Source organism: Oryctolagus cuniculus, chromosome X, assembly GCF_051225735.1.
Source record: "Oryctolagus cuniculus isolate XC-2025 breed Fujian yellow rabbit chromosome X, ASM5122573v1, whole genome shotgun sequence".
NCBI lineage: Eukaryota > Metazoa > Chordata > Mammalia > Lagomorpha > Leporidae > Oryctolagus > Oryctolagus cuniculus.
The window spans coordinates 17,850,095-17,869,149 of NC_142888.1; the positions used below are offsets into that span (position 1 = coordinate 17,850,095).

The 19,055-nt window shown below is 38.2% G+C and overlaps 1 protein-coding gene and 1 pseudogene across 14 annotated transcripts in view; both read right to left on the reverse strand.

Moving 5' to 3' along the window:
* The window catches only part of DMD (dystrophin), a 2,249,390-nt gene that overhangs the window by 576,306 nt on the left and 1,654,029 nt on the right, over window positions 1-19,055 (reverse strand). The window lies entirely within an intron of this gene.
* On the reverse strand, window positions 8,771-8,940 carry LOC127485086 (U2 spliceosomal RNA; annotated as a pseudogene).

The following is a 19,055-nucleotide window of genomic DNA, read 5'->3' on the forward strand; positions in this document are numbered from 1 at the left end:
CATCATGGTGAACTGGAACCATGCGGTACTTGGATATCATAAAGACTTTGAAACTGTCCATAATTGGGCAACAATTCAAACTACAAAATTTCACCATACTTGAGATACTTCATCCAGGAGATTGATAGAACAAAGACATATTATGGCAATGTACTTGGTCACTAGAACCCATACTGTTAGATTTACATTTACACCAAATTCAGCTGACATACAAACATGACATAATAATAAAATATATGCACATAAACCCAGACAATCTGTGCATGTTTGTAATTGAAGAGCTACTCAAATGTACACATTTCTTCTCACAGAGGTCCATTGTGGAAAGCTTCTCAACTTATTTGTGCAGCAAATAGATGATGGATAATGAAAGGAAATAAATAACTAATGCTAAGACTTAGGATGACAGACTGGGACCCAGCATGTGTCCTGATTTATGGATCTCCAGAAGTGTCAAATTGGAAACTCAGCAATCATGTCAAGAATCACAATACTGCCGAGAAAGAAACAGTTCTGTTGATTGAGTACTAACCAATCTTTCACTTCAAGTTTTTAAACTGGCTATGTTTGATTATCGACATAATTCTTGACTGATATAAATTCCCACAACATCTCTCTCAGGAAGGAATGTTACTTTAAAAAAAAATGACTGCCTCTTTGAATACAATACATGCTGCTACTGAACAACAAAGAGCTCTGTTGTATTTTTATGCACTGAAGGTACAGTCTGCAAATTAAAAGCTAGTGTGACTGGGTATTAGAAAGCAACCATAACTAGCAGTCCTGTGATGAAATAACTAATTTAATTTGGAAAAGCTGATTTGCCACATCTTCGGCTTCCTCAATTGCAAAACTAAAATAATGATAACTGCCCAACCACAGAATTTTGTGAAGATAAAATTCAATAATGAATAAAAGCATAAAGGATTATATGAAAGCAAGGTGTTATTGAATCTCGGTATAGAGGAGATTAAACAATGTATTACAGTTCTCCCCAAACATTCACAATCTGCTAAAAGGTGCCCATTGTGGATCCCAATGATATCACAGAGCAGACAAGAGTTCCAGGTAGAAAATATCAACCTGGAAGAGCTAAATTGTAGATAAATATTCTGAGGTCATTTGACTGAGTGAAGAGTGACAGCTACGTTTAATTGCAGGCAACTGCAAGAAAAATTCTCCCAAGTGCAGTTAAGACAATGAGCTTTGAACTATTTGTTGGGATCAGGCAAAAAAGATGGAGACCACTACAGACTGCTCCCCGAAGCTAAAATAGTCGACAATATGTTAATCATGATTAAGAAAGGAACAAAAAAACCACCATTGTAGTACTCTTGTTCAAAATTTGGATGTAACCATACTCAGAGTCATGTGAGCACAGGTCAACATTCTGTATCCAAAGACAGTATGGGGACCCAAGGAAAGTCAAACTAATAATAGCCCCAATTAGAGGGAATGGTAAGAAATGTTCCTCCCATTCCACAAAGCATTTAAGTATGGAAGCGGCATGTTCACTGAAGCTCTGCACGAAGCCTCTACTCAAGTGTGCTAACAAGAGGAAGAAATAAATATGATGACCATGTAGCTAGCATGAGTGCGCAGGTGCTCCATTTAGGAACAGCAGAAGAGGACCGCTGTTGCTGTGCAAACACAGAATAAAATATCTACGACGTAACAGACCAGAAACCTGAAAAGTGAGTTACTGGCACAGGATGATATTGTAACCACTATGATCAACCTAAATATCTGCTGCTTCTCTAAAGCCTAAGGTAAAATACAGGAACAGCCAAATGTTTAGTTTCAATTCATGGAGAACACACCAAGACTCAATGACTAAATTAAAATATCTCAAAACATTTCTGGTTAGTTTGGAACATGGAAAAGATCAATAATTTAATGTTATTTTCACACTTGGTTTATTCCTCTGTAATACAGAGATAAAATTAATAATCTATAAAGATAAAAGGAAATAATGGACACAAGGCACTGAGCACAGTGTCTGGTTCCTGGCTAGCTCCCAATTATAGGGGTAAATCTAGGCAATCATGTGCTTTTGTATCACCATTGGCCTTCTCAATACTGAATCATAAAGCCAAGGGGGGTAGATTGAATGATCCCTGGGGTTCCTTCCAGCTTTAACAGTCTGTGAAATACATGTTCCCTGATGCGTTTGTCAGAGATGGGGACTCACCTTGCAAGGTTATTGTCAAGAACTCAGCCAGCCTAGTGCCTGGATGAGCACATGACATACCAATGGCCAAATAACGGACACATCTTCGGTATCTTTTAGCTTGGCAATTTTATGATCATATACGCAGTCAGGCTAAAAGTCAGAAAAGTAAATTCTAGCCAAACTAAAATAATTCTCTCTCTTCTGAATTAGTGGTTTTGTTCTTCTAGCTTCAAAGAGGTATGTCAAACAAGTAAACCCTTTCATCAAAACTGATTGAATGGTATACATGAGATTTGTGCATTTCACTCTATATGCAGTTTGCCACAAAAAAACAAACAAAAGAAATGTGAGTGAATGTTGGGCTCTAGTTTATAATACGTATGCTGAACTGTTTAAGGATGAAGGGAACCAATGCCAATTTATTTTGAAATGTATACAAAAATAGGGATTCATACACAGATAAAGGGATGAAGTAAGATGACAATAAAGATGGTGGATTCATGGGCATTCACTGTACAGCTCTTTCTATGTATTTGAAATTTTCAAAAATAGAATGGGGGATAAAATGTTCACTTACAGCAAATACCACACAATGTGTTATTTAATTGGTTTATAAGTCATTAACCCCATTTCCTAATAAAAATACTCTGCAGGTTATGAAAATTTAAAAGATACTGAACATAATTTATAGGACTAGAAATAGAAAAAATGTTTTGCTGAAAATCACACCCAGTATGAATACAGAAGAAGTTATAAATGGATTTAATTTTTTTAAATATCTTTTTTTAAGGTTGGAGAGACTACTGGTTGAGATGAAAATCTAAAGTTTGAAAGAAAGTTTAACGTAGAGCTAGGCAGAAACATTTCAGTTTATCAGCAAAGTCACTGACCAGTCACAAGAAAGGAAAAGAAAAGCATCTAGATGCGATATGGACACATATGTCTATAGATATATAGACATATCCCTGGACATTTCATCTGTCCAGCAGCCCTGTCATCAACTATTTAAGAGCCAAATGTAGCAAACGAAGTACTAACACAACTCATAAGAGTTCAGCAAGAGTTCACTAAAGTGGAACTAAAGGGTACCATTACAATTCTAGCACCACAGATTTATTACTGTGTCACCAGAATGCAATGCACACAATAAAAACTCATTTATCACTGTAAATTTGTACATCAAGATAGATGCAATTATTGAAAATAAATGTTTTAAAAAATATATAGAATGAAAAAGCATTCCTCTCCATTAAAATCTATTAAACTTTATCTCTACATCTTGCCACTCAAACTTTCAATTGATGAATGCCAAAGTGCAAATTATACCCAAAAAACAAAAATGCTCTCTGACCTTTACACATATACTTCACAGTCTAGCTATGCAAGTTAAGGAAGAAAAATAAGTGCAAAACAATTTCTGGAACAGAAAGTGTATCTAAAAATAAAAAAAATACTTTTTTCAGACTTTTTTCCTTTTCTATTTTTCCTTATCTCTTCCTCTTCGGATTTTGGTGCCTCCCTTATCCACGCCTAATTCCCAAATTGTACTCGTAGCTCCAGCCTCTTCTGCAAGATAAGAGAGGCTATTTTGTTTTCCACCTTTCCTTTACTCACATCTTCAATCTTAGTCTAGAATCACTTTTTTTTTTTTTAATGTAAAAAAAAAAAACCAACAAACAAAAAACAAGAAAAAAAGTTTTTTTCCTTTGGCCCTACACCTGCTCTGGCCAATCTTTCATCTTTCTCCTTCAAGTTATCCTTCAAAAAAGTGTTTTTGGCACTGTTACTTAAGGGACGGTTTGTGCACCATCACTATTACATCACTTGGAAGCTTGCTGGAAAAAAATGTAGCGTTTTGAGCCCCACCTTAGACCTAAATAAGAATCTGCATTTATAAACAAGATTCCTTATATGATGTATATGCATGTTAACGTTTGAGAATCACTAACCTATGTCCAATATTTCCACATGTATATTCCACATACCCTTGTCAATCTACTGTGTTTTGATTTTTGAAACTAAAATTACTTCTGTAGATGATAGCAATGTCCTGCAAGTTGCTACTGTGAGGAAGATTTTAAAGTCTTTGCTTTTCCAGACTACTCTGTAGTACTGCCATTACTGATACTCCCTGATACTTTCGCTTTTGTTTAATATGCAAGAATCCCTCCTGGATTTTTTTCTACCTCTTTGGACATTACTTATTCTATTTTGCTTATCCCTTAAAGGTGCTATTCCCTAGGGGTCTCCCTTTGATCTTCTTTCCATTTTATTGATTCTTCTTGTTGAGTTCATCTTAGTTATAGTGGCTCATTTGCTACCTCTACAAAGATTATAGTTAAAATCTGCCCTTCAAGCAACAAGCTCACTTGAGGTCTATATACACAAAGCCAAATGGTGATTAAATAATTTCTGTAAAAGATGTATTTACTTGAAAGAGCATCAGAGAGAGAGAGAGAGTGTTATTTCCCATCTGTTGGTTTACTCCCCAAATGGCTGCAACAGCTAGGTCTGGGCCAGGAGCCAGAAACCATTTGGGTCTCCCACATGGGTGGTGGGACCCAAGTACTTGAGTTATCTTCTGCTGCCTTCCAAGGTTCATTAGCAGGAATCTGGATCAGAAGCAGAGTGCCCAGGACTCAAATTGGTGCTCCAAAATGGGATGCCAGCATCCCAAGTCGGGCTTAACCTGCTGCACCACATGTGAGTCCCTAAATCACTAAAATAGTCAACATATCCAAAATCCGTCACATCACGTCACCCTAATTACTAAACACACATTGACGAAGTCATTCAAGGAGAAACATACAAATCACCCTTGATTCTTCCTATCTTTTAACCAAGAAGATGCCAAGTCATTCATTCAACCGTTTTAATTATTCTTCTGGCCTATCAACCAACTATCTCTTCCATAGACTGTTCTAATTAAAAGACTTTTGATGTATTTTCTAATTTGGTGGATGATAAGCTTATCTCAACATTTGAATCAACTGAGGCATTATAAAAAAATACCAAAGGTTCTGATTTAATTAGTTTGGGGTGGAGTTTAGGTGCTGGCATTTTTAAAAAGCTCCCCACCCAATCCCAGAGATCCTACTGTGTAGCCAGTACTGGGAGTCACTGTTCGGAAACAGCCTTTTGCACTCTCCATCCATATTTAGTACTCTGGTCACAGAAGCCTTTTGAAGTAAAAAATCTGAATCTGTCATCACTTACTAAATTCCCTTAATATTACTTCCCTTCAGTGCTTTCAGGATAACATCAAAATGTTTTACCTGACCTTTTAAAATGTGACCCTTGCCTACTTTTCTAGATTCTTGCTTTCCACTGCTTTATACGCACACAGGAGTCCTTTGTATGTACGATGTTATCACACACCCTACCACTGTCTGTGCGTCCCCCGTGCCTAGAGTTTCCTCCACCCCTTTTCACTTTGCAGCATCACTCTGCTCACAATCTATGACCACTAGTCCTTTGTTCCCCTCAATATTCCCTTGTGTGCTACCCAAGGAGGCCTCTTCTCTACTTCATGAGTTTCTCACGTAGTCTGCATCTCTGTTGTTACCTCACCTCTGGATATACTGATCCTACTATTTACTGATTGTCTTACCTGTTGCAAGTTGGTTACTAGAGGAGAGGGAATGTGTTTTTATACTTAATGCCTAGCGCAAGTATGGCACATAGGAGAGTATAAAGAAATGCGTGGAAAGGACAAACACAATTTTAAAGACATAAACAAGAATTGATGTACTGCGAATCTATAAATGATTACAAACATGTAACACACAAACAAAATGAGCTCATACACTTAGTCAGTAGTAGAAAAATAAAGTACATGCTCAAATACTGTGAAGACTTTGTGGAAATGGGACTTCTGTATTAAGGAGAGAAAAGGAAGAAAATGAATTGATGAAGTACAGCCTCAAGTGATCCCTTTAAATGCTTCTTCAGAAAAGTAGAACACGGGAATGAACACAAATAGTGATCAAACAAATCTGGTTCCCTTAATACACGAATTGCCATTAAGCAAGTACAGGATCATGATCATAAAATATATTTTAGGCTAAAGGATTGGCTGAGAAGCCAAAAAAGGAAGAGAGTGAAAAACACGAGTTGTCATTCTGAGGCCCCATTTTCAGATAATTTTTGCTTATTTAAATTCTAGCAACTCATGAATGTTATGGTAAAAGATGTGAGAGATAAGGGAAATAAAAGTAATTCTTCCCCTGTTCCAAAGATTCCAACTTAAGTGACAAAATAGTTCAATACAAAACATATAAAGAAACCTTGAAAATTAGAATAGCAACTCCAAAAATGGTATAGCAGCTTATAAAATGAAATGCTTTAATTTACAGGAAGTTCTGTCTATGGCTCCCACTATTTTCATTTATCCTGCATAAATCCCAACTATATATCGAGAGAAGACAGACCCAGGAGAGAGGCAATGACTTGGTGAAACATATGGCTAAGAAATACAGAAGGAGAACAACATAATTGCTTTAATTTTAAGAGGAAATGCCTCTGAAACAGAATTCTCACAGTAAAAGAAAAAATAGAGAGATTTTAAATGAGGTAATCTATGTGAAAAGAGCTTTAGAAATGACAAAGCAGTCAGAAAACATGAGGTATTCTTGTTATTTTCTTTAGAATGAGATACAGAATAGTAGTGTGCCTATAATATTCGTAGTAAGAGAAAGATTCTTTTACAAACATGTAAACCTGGTGCTTTTTAACCTAAATAAAAAGGAAAACACAAAACACTGCCAAAGTTTGATCTCAAGCAAGACCATATATTGTTCTAAGTTTTTATACATAGCTATTTGATCATCTGATACAGATTTGCTTTTATGTACTTATTCATGTCTTTGTTTATTCACTCAGCATAAATTTTTTCTTGTATACTATGTAACGGAAATTCCTGATAGAATGCATACACAATCAAAGCTGTATAAAGAGTAATAAATATACTCTAAGTTACTCAGCTTAACATTCATATGTAGTTGGAACCTATGTCTTTAAGATAGAGTCCACTTATTCAAATGCACAATTAACTAAAAAGAAAAGCTAAAAGAGGAGATTCTTGTATTTCCTACTGACCTTGTGACTTATTGTGAGGATTGTGATATTCAACCTCAATACGATGAGAATCCACTGAACAGTTTTAGGCAGGGGAATGACTCCAACTTAATAAGGGTTTCAAAAGATTAGTCATGCTGCTCACTGGAGAGTAGAATGGACAGCAGGGCAAGAAAAGATGCAGAAAAACAGACTAAGATATTAGGAGAGGAGTCCAGACACAGCCTGGTGGTGGAGAGTGGACAGAAAGACAGGGAAAGAACAGTAAGATATTTGCAATAAAATATGGACAAGACTTAGCCCAAGCCGTTTTCTCTGCATTGCCTGGTATATGTGGATATTTTCTGAACGCTTTCACAGAAATGAATGGGGTAATAAACACCTTCCAATTCATGAAAGTCACCTTAGGAGTCCTGGTCCAGCTGTGGACCAGGAAAAAGATGGGACTAAGTGACTATTATTTTTAATCACAGTATGCCTAGGTCACTGTGTCCCTTCCAGAATACAGGGTCATGTCAAGTCTGAAAAGTCTTTGTGTGCAGTGTCTTTGCTGGAAAACCTTACTTTGCTTGACTTCTTTAATCATTTTTTGGCTTGACTTTTATTTGTGGACAAAAAAGGAGAGAAAGTAGATCCTTTTTCTACCACAGAATGGTGAAAAAGTTGCTGTTAGGAATCAACACAGACCTATAATTTTATGTTGAATACAAGGTTAATTAGCCCAAGAGGTAAAGTAAGACAGTGTGCCCTGCAGAATACATAAAACAGGTTAGAGCTCAGGGTGTTACGTTCAGAGTTGCCATTCCTACAGTCACAGACATCTGAAGCTGTGAGCGTGAAGGTGAAGGACAAAGTCTTGGGAATGATCTGGAGAGAGGGAGACTGAAACCTCAAGTTCAGGAAAGGTTAGATCTCTGTGTTCAGGGCAGAAGCCCTGGAGATGAAGCAGGAGAGGTGGTTCCAAGACTCTTGGGCTTCTTGACTATTCAGTGACACATCAGTGAGGTGGTTAGGGCATAGACCACAAGAGACTAGATTTAAAGAAAATTATAGTGGCTGGTGGCACAGAGGTTAGATATGGCTTGGGATGCCTGCATCCCGTATGGGAGAAACTGGGTTCAATTCCTGACTCCCATATTCTGATAATGTGCTTTCTGGGAGAGAGTCGGCAATGGCTCAAGTACTTGGATCCCTGCAATTCACATTGTTTATGTCGATTGAGCCCCAGGCTCCTGATTTTGGTCTGGTCCAGCCATGCCTGTAGCAGGTATTTGGGAAGTGAACAGGAGGATGGAAGATCTCCCTCTGTCTATCTTTCAAATCAACAAGAGTAAATAAGTAAAAAAAAAATAGCATGATGGAACAGACAGGAGATTTAAGGAATATGAGCTAGCTCATTGTGGGATCAAAGACTTAGAAGAAGTAGGGATCAAGCAAGTGCAAAGTGAGGCAAAATTATCATGATCTAGGAAAGAACAAGTGCAGAAGGTTTCCCATTGAAAAAAAAAACTTAATTTATTTTTCTGGTGCACCATTCTTGGAGGTACTGCAAAGCCAGTTTTGTCCACAGAATGGATGGAGCAAGCACCACACACATTTAATATACTATCCTCAGAGAGAGGATTTACCAAACACTAAAGTCTTAAGAACAGACACTACCCATTATTTTAGCCAAAAGGTTAAGATGTGATCTACTTGCAACAATTTTTAGTACAAAAATATATTAAACATACTGAAAAATGAATGAGATAGAAGATTCTATTCGTCAGCCAGCCCAGTCAGAACATGGATCTGTATCCAGTTACTTCAAATTTATTCTCCTAATCTGATTATGATGAAGAGGTCCTTTCCTTGTGAAATGCCAAATGTTTTCTTTTCCCCAAATCTTGCCATCTCTCGTGCCTTTTTACCATTTCCAACAAATTCACTCACCTCCTCTCTTTCAATATCCTTGGGTTTATCAATATTCTCCTTAGTAACAACAGATCTCTAGTTTTCTTGTATTTTATGGTCCACTTGAAAGCACTAACTAAATGTAACCAGTAACTATATAAAGTTCCAGTTTGTAAGAAATTTATCTTTACATTAGTCATCAGAAGCAGAATTAGCATTGTCTCCATGACAAGCATGCTGCCATGCCACTCTCTTTGCTGGTAAGAAGTTACTATACCATTCCTAGAGACTAGAAATGGTAGTGCTGGGGCTGGTGCTGTGGCGTAGCGGGTAGCTACCACCTGCAGTGCCGGCATCCCATATGGGCACCTGTTCAAGTCCTGGCAGCCCCACTTCCAATCTAGCTCTCTGCTATGGCCTGGGAAATCAGCAGAAGATGGCCCGAGTTCTTGGGCCCCTACACCCACATGGGAGACCTGGAAGAAATTCCTGGCTCCTGGTTTTGGATCGGTGCAGCTCCGGCCATTGTGGAGTGAGCCAGCAGATGGAAGACCTCTCTCTCTCTCTCCTTACCTCTCTACCTCTACCTCTGCTTCTCTGTAACTCTGCTTTTCAAATAAATAAATCTTTAAAAAAGAAAAATAGTTGTACTACGAAGCATCAGAAAATACATGTGGTAATACATTAGCTGCAAATTCATATATGGATTCTTTCCATTCGAATAGAGTTTAGAACCAGTTTTACCCTCAGGTATTCAATGCATACAAATAAAATATATTAAATTTTCTCAAGACAAGCATTAGCAAAGGGCTCAGAACAAAATTAGTATAGTTGTTTTCCACCACAAAAGGTACCTGATGTGAACCTGCCATGCTGCCAGTTTCAATGGTATTACTGACCTCTTAATCTCGTTGCTTTATTTTTTTTTCATCCTCTCATTTTTTTTTGTCTCTACTAAATCTTTGTCTCTTGCTACTTAATAAGCTAGCTGTTATTTGGAACCTAATGAAAGAATTTTTTCCCTTGGTCTAAACCTTCCTAAATAGCCTCTTCATTATTCTATTCACTTTCAACATCAAAAAAAAAAAAAAAACCTGAAAGAGCTAATGTGAGAGGTTTGTGAAGTCTCCATTCAAGACGACATCATCCTAATTGGTTTATAACCTGCTGTGCTGAAAAGTTCAGACACTCATCCTAGTTTTTTTTTTTTACCTTAAAAATGAAAACTTCTGTGTTGTGAAAACTAAGCAACAATAAGAAAAGGATGTAAGGTTTTAAAAAAGCTCCAGCAATGACCCTAGACTCCTTGGAGGCCTTTGTCTAACTGGATAACTAGAAAAAATCATCCACAAAGTACCATGTGCGTGCAAGGCTTTCGTTCACATTTGAATACCCACAATGGATCTATGAAGTCAGGATGCTAATCCTCAATCTCCCTTGATTCTGTGTGAAAGAAAACGAAAGAAACAAACAGTGCTTAAAAGAAGAGACCTGCACAGAAGTAAATGACATGGCATATTATAAAATCAAGGCCAAGAAGCAAGATAAGAAATCATATTTCATGACAGTTGGTCTAAATTGTGTTCAAATGTATACATTCCTAGCAGTAGAAACTAAAGGTAAATCTTTAATGATTTATAAAAACAGAAAAGTGTTCCATCATTAGTATTATTCCTAAAAATGCATGTTTATATTTCAGGTGTTTGAAACAATTGGAATAACATTAAGTAGGTATGTTTAACCATCGCTTTTGAGAAACCTGAGATCTATTTCAAAAATGTACTCTTTTTCTACCCCAAATGTACTGAATTAGAATCTTCTGGCTCTTGAATGGGTGCATGTAGTCTCAACAGAGAAGAGAACCCAATCTCTGTTGGGACAATAGAAGCCAGGAGAATAAGAATTTATCCTGGCAAAAATTGTAGAAAATTGTCAAACTTTTTATTTCAGAGTTGTTTTAAATTTAGAAAACAAAAATTGTGGGGTAGTAACACCAGGAGTACCCATATACCAGTCACCCCTCCCCCTCTATAAACATCTCATATTACTGTCTTTGTCTACCAGGTCGCGGGGGGGGGGGGGGGGGGCCGCACAAGCAAATGATGACGGACCCTCTTGCTCCACTGTCTTCCTCGCTCATGTCTAAGTTATTTCTAAGACCACAATGGTTGTGAGCCTACACAGAGTCACATTACATAAGTAGATCAAGAGCATACATGTAGTGTTATAATTTCATTAGAGGCTGATGAGAAAAATGTCTAAAAGACTTCTTAGCAGCTGATAAGATAAAAAAGAAAAGGTTGAGAAACACTGCTTTAGTGTAATGTATTTTACAAGATTTTCTGAATATAAAAGTGATACATTTTACAGAAAGGAATTTGGAGAACACAGATGGGTACAAATGGAAAAACTTAAGTTCACCTAGATTCCGCTAGTGATAGCTGTTAAACATGTTGATATATTTCACTTTAGTTCTAATTTGCCTTGACAACTCTGTTTGACAAAATTATGGTCATCTGGCATAAACAATTCTGTATCCTACTTTTTTCCTTAGCATTAAAATTGTAATAATTCACTATGCTATTAAATACTATTTGAAACTGCTTGCAATGAACATCTACTACTCAGTGGTAGGTATAAACCAATCAATGACAAACTTCTAAAAAATCAAATTAATATCTTTAGGTATTAGTATTATAAACATACATTTTGGATTATTAATCATTTTTCTATGATAAATAACCAAATTCCAAATTTAAATAAAGCTAGATTTTAATAGGGACCAAATTCCTTACTCTGCTTCAATCTCAGCTCAAATAATGACATTTTGCCTTTTCTCCTTCTCTTTCATCTGTTTTTTTCTTTTTCTTTTTTTTTATAATTTTCTCTCTTGTTCTCATACTTGGTCTCTTTTAAGATTTTTCCAAGTTATACTCTCTGGAATGTCTGGCTGTGAGTCCCATCACTACCTTTGCAGTTCTAAAGAGAGTCAAATCCAGGAATGAGTACAGAATGCAAAAGGTTTGGGACAAAGACATAAGAACTGTGTCTTCAATTAGAGTGTACCTTTGATTTTCAGTGAATTCTCTATCTGCTGCTTATGCTTCATTGCAGTTGACTGCCATTTGTAAATTAATCCAGAGAAGAGTCAAAGAATGAGAAGGAATATAAGTCTTTTCCATTGTTTACCTGAGTCAGGCATTGGTTGCTATTGTAGAGCTGAGCATGTGTGTGTACATGCACGTGTGTGTGTGTATGCACGTGTGTGTGTATGTGTGTGTGGGGGCGGGGGAGAGACAGAGAGAGGGATTATTTGCTTTGGAAGGCCTTCATTAAAGTATGTCCTGCTGTTTTCAATTGACAGTGAGTTCTTCACATTTTTAAACTACATTTTAGGAACAGGCATTTTGTATGGTGGTTGAGATGGCTCCTGGGGCACTAGCATCCTATATCAGAGTGCCTGGATTTGAGTCTTAACTCTACTCCCAATTCCAGCTTCCTACTACTGTCCACCCTGGGAGATGGCAGGTGAGGGTTCAAATAACTGGGTCCCTTCCACAACCTGGCAAACCTGGATTGAGTTTCCAGCTCCTGGCTTTGGCCTGGCCCAGCTCCAGCTGTTCTGGGCATTTGAGGGATGAACCAACAGATAGGAGGTTTGTCCGTCTGTCTCTCTCTTCTCCCCTCTCTGCCTTTTAAATAAATAATGGAGCCAGCGATGTGGTGCAGTGGGTTAAAACCCTGGTCCACACAGTCAGGATCCCATATGGGCACCGGTTCAAGTCCTGGCTGTTGCACTTACGATCCAGCTCTCTGCTAGTGTGCCTGAGAAAGCAATAGAAGATGGCCCAAGGGGGCCCCTGCACCCGCATGGGAGACCTGGAGGAGGCTCCTGGCTCCTGGCTTCGGATCAGCTCAGCTCCAGCTGTTGTGGCCATATGGGGAGTGAACTGGCAGATGGAAGACCTCTCTCTATCTCGCTCTGTCTCTGCCTCTCTCTGTGTAACTCTTTCAAATAAATAAATCTTTAAAATAAATACATACATAATTTAAAAATCTACTTTAAAAATATTTCTTTCCAGAATTTCTAAAGTTATAGACACTTTATTTCTATGTATACATTTGTATATTTTTATATATACATATATGTTTCAGTACTATGCACCTATGTATCACTATTTTTTACCTCTATATCTCTTTAAGTGTAGCTTTACATGCATGAATTACAGGCACTAGGCTCTAAAATTCCATTAATTTAGAAAAATACCGAAAAAAAGGATTTCTTCTGCAATTAAAACTAGAAAAGTTTTATAGTAGATACTATTAGCTATCAGCAGAAATAACATTAATGAGCCTTGGATAACCTGGGAAACTTCTTAAAATTGTGGATTCCCAGGGCCTTCTTATATCTCTGTTATGTCAGAATTTCCTATGGTGGTGGGAGAGGTGTCCAGAAATTGCCAACAAAACTGGAAATATTTGTGGGAAGAATTGTTTTGCATTGAGGATCAAATAACGCAAATCAATGAAAGGAGTAATGGGTAGTAATGTGATAAATATAAAGCCTTCACTCCACTCATTCGCATACTAATTTCGACATACCTGAGTGTGTTATTGCTCTGTAACCAGTTATAGGAGTAGGCTATATATATTTGGTGCTGTCCGTGGAGGGTGGATCTGTTGTGCGGAATATAAAGGGATTGCAAGGGACCAAGCATTTGCTGTTATGTCTTTGGTTATTTTCTATTATCTATTTATCTATTTCCATTTTAGGAATCACCCAGATGGTAAAGATGGGCAGTTTATTTAGCATTCTTTCTAAGACTTTGCTACCCTTCTCCCAATTCTATGATCACTATCAAGTTTGCAATGTATAATTTGGTCATCTGTATGGTCCTCACTGGGGAGGACACCCCAAGCAAATCATTATAGATTTCCCTAGCACCACTATCTTGTGTTAACACCTCCCTTATGATGTCTCTTCCTGGTACCCCATTTGAAGAGATAGGCAGGCTTGGGCCTCATATCTGGCCAGGCCTTAAAGGCCACCTGATTATTATCAGGCCCCTTTTGTCAGTTTCTATCTTCCTCTCAATGGGAAATCTTGCTGGTGGTTTCAAAGTATTTTTCTTAGGTCCTCTAATAGTGACTCTGTCCTTCATTTTAGACCCTGTGAGTTTAATCTGCTTGTTAGATTTGTTTTCTCCAGACTTGAAACAGGAAATTCTAGATGGCCATGCACACGGAACCTCGGATGGAAGCAGTCTGCAAGATGGCACTGAGCCCCCCACCTGCTGCTTGACGCCTGTGTTGACTGCCATTCCCAACAACATTCCTTATCAGCATGAAGCAGCCAGAGAGGTCATCGCCCAGTTCCCCTAACAGAAGTTAGGGTTCATTCTTCTTGAGGGAGTGGAATGTGAGGGTTCAGATAGGTTATTAGGCAGTCAGGGTGGTCCCAGTGGAAATTGAGGGTGCAAAATCTTTAGTGAAGTCAAAAGTTGCTATCTACCCACTCCTTGGGAGCTTCCAGTCTTTTTTTTTTTTTTCAACAGGCCGAGTGGACAGTGAGAGAGAGAGACAGAAAGGTCTTCCTTTGCCGTTGGTTCACCCTCCAATGGCCGCCGCGGCCGGCGCACCGTGCTGATCCGAAGCCAGGAGCCAGGTACTTCTCCTGGTCTCCCATGGGGTGCAAGGCCCACTGGAAGGGGGGCAACCGGGACAGAATCCGGCGCCCAGACCGGGACTAGAACCTGGTGTGCCGGTGCCGCAAGGCGGAGGATTAGCCTAGCTAGCCATGGTGCTGGCCTGGGAGCTTCCAGTCTTATCATGAGAATAGCAAGGGAGTGGTGACTCCACCCTTCTGAGCGTCCAGTTTACTGTAAAACAAATCAGGTACCCCACCCTTCTGATGGCTCTTTTGTTTTATCATGAGCAAGCCAGACAGGGTAAAAAGATTACAAATCAGGTCTTTGGATGGGTTTTGTCCTCTCCTTATAACTGAATGTCAAGTTTTTTTCTTCTCCAAAGTTGTGCTAAAAACCCCAGTACCACCAGACCCTTGGGGTTTAGCCTCTCTTGGAGCCCCCCTCCATGCTGTTCTGCCTGGAGGTCTCTGACTCATAAATCTTGCTTTTAAATCGCAAAAAAAAGCTTTGTTATTTCTTTTTCAAATGGTTTCCAAAACAGTGTCTTGTGAATTTGTTTATCATAGGTCCATTCTCCAGAAATTGATCATCTCTAGGTGCACTACTAAAATCGAGTTGTCGTCTATGCGAAGGTGAGTACCAGATGCTAGATCTATAATAATACTGCTAAATGATGTGGTCACTATTAATGACCTCTTCATGAGGAACTTGTTGAAATTCATCATTTTTTTACAATCATCAGATTAAAAAAAACTAATAGAGACCTAAAGGAAGATTATATTATTACCAATTCCAAGTCTTCAAGACACAAATCAATTTTCTTTGATTATAGCTATCATCAGAAATTTCCATTTTAACAAGCATTAAGAATCAGATGATTTTTGACCAAGGCATACTCAGTATAAAAATCTTTGTTGATAGGCTACATAGCTAGGAATGTGTTTTAAATAGTGCCCTTTTATATTAAGATTCCTAGAATTTATTTCTGTTACTTTTAAAATGTTTCCTCAGGAGAATTTAGAAACATTCAGATTCACTTCAAACAATCACTAGTTAAGTACAAATTAGCTCCCCAAATCTATCTGAAAACATGTTGTAGGAGTATACATCTGCTGAAAGATGGTTTCCTCTTTTATGTTCCCCCTCCTATCTAAAAGTTATTAAGGAAGAGTCTGTTGCTATGGAAACGCTCAATTTGGCACCATCTGTATTCAAAATTCAATTGCTGCAAGCCTTCAGCCAATCTCCGGTTTTTAATTGGCAGACCTTCCCAGAATGCTTTAGTGTTTTTTTTTTTTTTAAGAAGCCAATCCATAAAACATATCACAATGTAAAGCATCATGAAGGTTCACAATGTAAGCCTCACTCCCATTATCTTAAGATCACACTCGCAAAGTATCAAAGCATCAGGCCCTTTGATAATTACTTGGCACAGGGTAGTGGCTAAAATTTATTGCCAAGTTGCTTTTCTCTGCCTAATGGATTTCACATTGAAAGAAAACACTTATTTAAAAAGTGACTTCAGAATTAGAAAGACCCTGAAAACAAACCTCAGTCCAAAACTTAGCTCACAAAACACAGTTCAGTTAAAAAACAAATACAGAAAACAGAGTTAAGGTTGTATATCTTACATTTTAGTCAGACCCGATTCCAAATATTAATTGGAATACTTGTTAGTTATTTCACTTCAGCTTTCTACATCAATTTCCCTCATCTATAAAATGTCTTTTATGAGGACTATAAAGTATGCATTTGGGGAATGTACATACTTCCAGTATACCATCATGTCACGTGAAAATCTGTTAATAGACATGTTAGCATACAACATTCTTGTAGAATGTTACAAAATGTTGAGTGTCTATATAGACATAATGTTAAAAATCTTCATAAAAGAGAATTAAAAATTAGAACTGTCTAGAAAAGTCTTTGTGGATAAAGGAAGGATTTAGCTGAGTCTTAGAGAAGTATGCTCCAGGCAAGAAAAAAAAAAGGTTTGCATGATTAAGGGTCCAATCATGAAATTTTGATTGGATCAAGAAGTAACTCACCATAATTGAGCAGTGGCATATTCTCTTGGGAGGCTCTGTCAGCCTACCATACTGTAATTATCCCATGTGAATCGCACCCCATAGCTAAATACAATTGGAATGTGGCCATCTGGAGCTGTGCAATGAAGCAAGCTTGCTCTACCACCATTGCCATCGCCACCAGCACCAGCACCACATTTTGCTGTCTTCCTCTTTCATAATCCTTAAAAGGCAACATTCCAGTCACATTACTATTCCTACCAGACACTTTAAAAAGTCCTGACTTTAACTGTTCATTCTGTTATTATATAGATTTTAATTCATTCATTTAAATTATCTATTTCACTGACAACTGATGGTAATATTTTGGGTCCACTAAAAAATTGCTTATGTTACTTTCACATGTATCTTGATATAAATTCCTTTATAGTTTTGCTTTCTTTTTTTAATCTGTAAAATATATAACTTTGATCATGAATATTCAGGACTTACGTTGTATAAGTATGAAACAACTTTATCAGCCTTAGTTACACCCTTTAAATCTGCGCAAGAGGGTAGTTTTTCTTCTATCCTTGGGTGAAAATATGGTGAAGTTTCATGTCTTTTCTGGCCATAGTAAGGCAATACAAAGTTGTGTTGTCACCATAAGACATTAATATCAGAATGCTCAGTCTAGTGTATTAATTGACACTTCAAATTGAATTCACATGTAAGACTTTGCCCCCAGCTAGGAGAGGATACAAGTAGCAGGTCTCTTAGCACTTTGGGTGGTGTTTATGTTGGGTTTTCTCTCTCTGTCTGAAAAGCTTCTCCCCCTATTCACCAGCTACTACTGCTCACTCTAACAGGATTGGGAACAGGCACGGAAAGTTCTTAGATGGTAGCACTGTCACTGTTAGAATGTGCCTTCATGCTTTCTAAGTCTAGATGGTGTTAAATGTCACTGGAGGGGTGTCATGGAGCTGAAATGTATTTCTCATTGCTCTCAGAACCACCTGCAGATTCACTTTTTCCATGACAGATTTTGTTCCAGGATTACTTCTGTAGACAGTCACCACAAACTCACCTGAACCTACTTTGTGCCAAGCACTGACCCAGGTTCTGCAAACTGTATGCTGAAACAAAATGAGCATAGTTTCTGCACTGTTGCAAGGAAATCAGGTTCTCCTATCTAGTGCTCTCTGCTTGTAACTCACATTTATGGCTGGTATCAAAACTGTTGTCAGTCTACAACTGTCTGTCGCTACATTGCCAACTCCTTTAAAAAAAACGATCCACATTTTACTCACTTTCACATTTCTCTATCTTTCAATGGCCACTAAATAATTATTTTTTAAAGCATTATTCATTTAAGAGAGAGAGTGCTTGCATCCACTAGTTCACTCCCCAAATGCCAGAGCTAAGGAAGGTTTGAAGCAAGAAGAAAGGAATAATCCCTGGCCAGTGCCGCAGCCCACTAGGCTAATCCTCCGCCTTGAGGCGCCGGCACACCGGGTTCTAGTCCCGGTTGGGGCATCGGATTCTGTCCCGGTTGCCCTTCTTCCAGGCCAGCTCTCTGCTGTGGCCCAGGAGTGCAGTGGAGGATGGCCCAAGTCCTTGGGCCCTGCACCCCATGGGAGACCAGGAGAGGCACCTGGCTCCTGCCTTTGGATCAGCGCAGTGCGCCGGCTGCAGAGCGGTGGCCATTGGAGGGTGAATCAATGGCAAAGGAAGACCTTTCTCTCTGTCTCTCTCTCTCACTGTCCACTCTGCCTGTCAAAAAATAAAAAAAAAAATAAGAAAGGAATAATCCCAGGCATCCCACATGGATGATAGGAGCCTGGTCACTTGCCCCATCAACACTCCTTCCTGCATCAGCAGGAAGCTGCTCTCAGGATATAGAGGTGCATATCAAACCCAGGCACTCACACATGGGATGTGGACGTCTGCACTAACTTCTTAACTGCTAGGCCAAATGTTTGCTCTGACTAAACAATCATTCAGAGGAGTAATGGACAAGAAATAGATGGATGTGTATATAGAGGAATGAACTGATACATGCAAAAATTACATCTACATATTGATTACAAAATATTGTTTACATTTCTCTTCTGGCATGTGTATTCTACCTAATATATAAATTTTACTTTCTCTAATAATTAATACTTAATACCTTAATGGAGGAGAGTAAATAATGGTTTCTTAAAATACTCTGCAATACCTATTCCAATACTTTGCACTTTTTAAGTACATAATCAA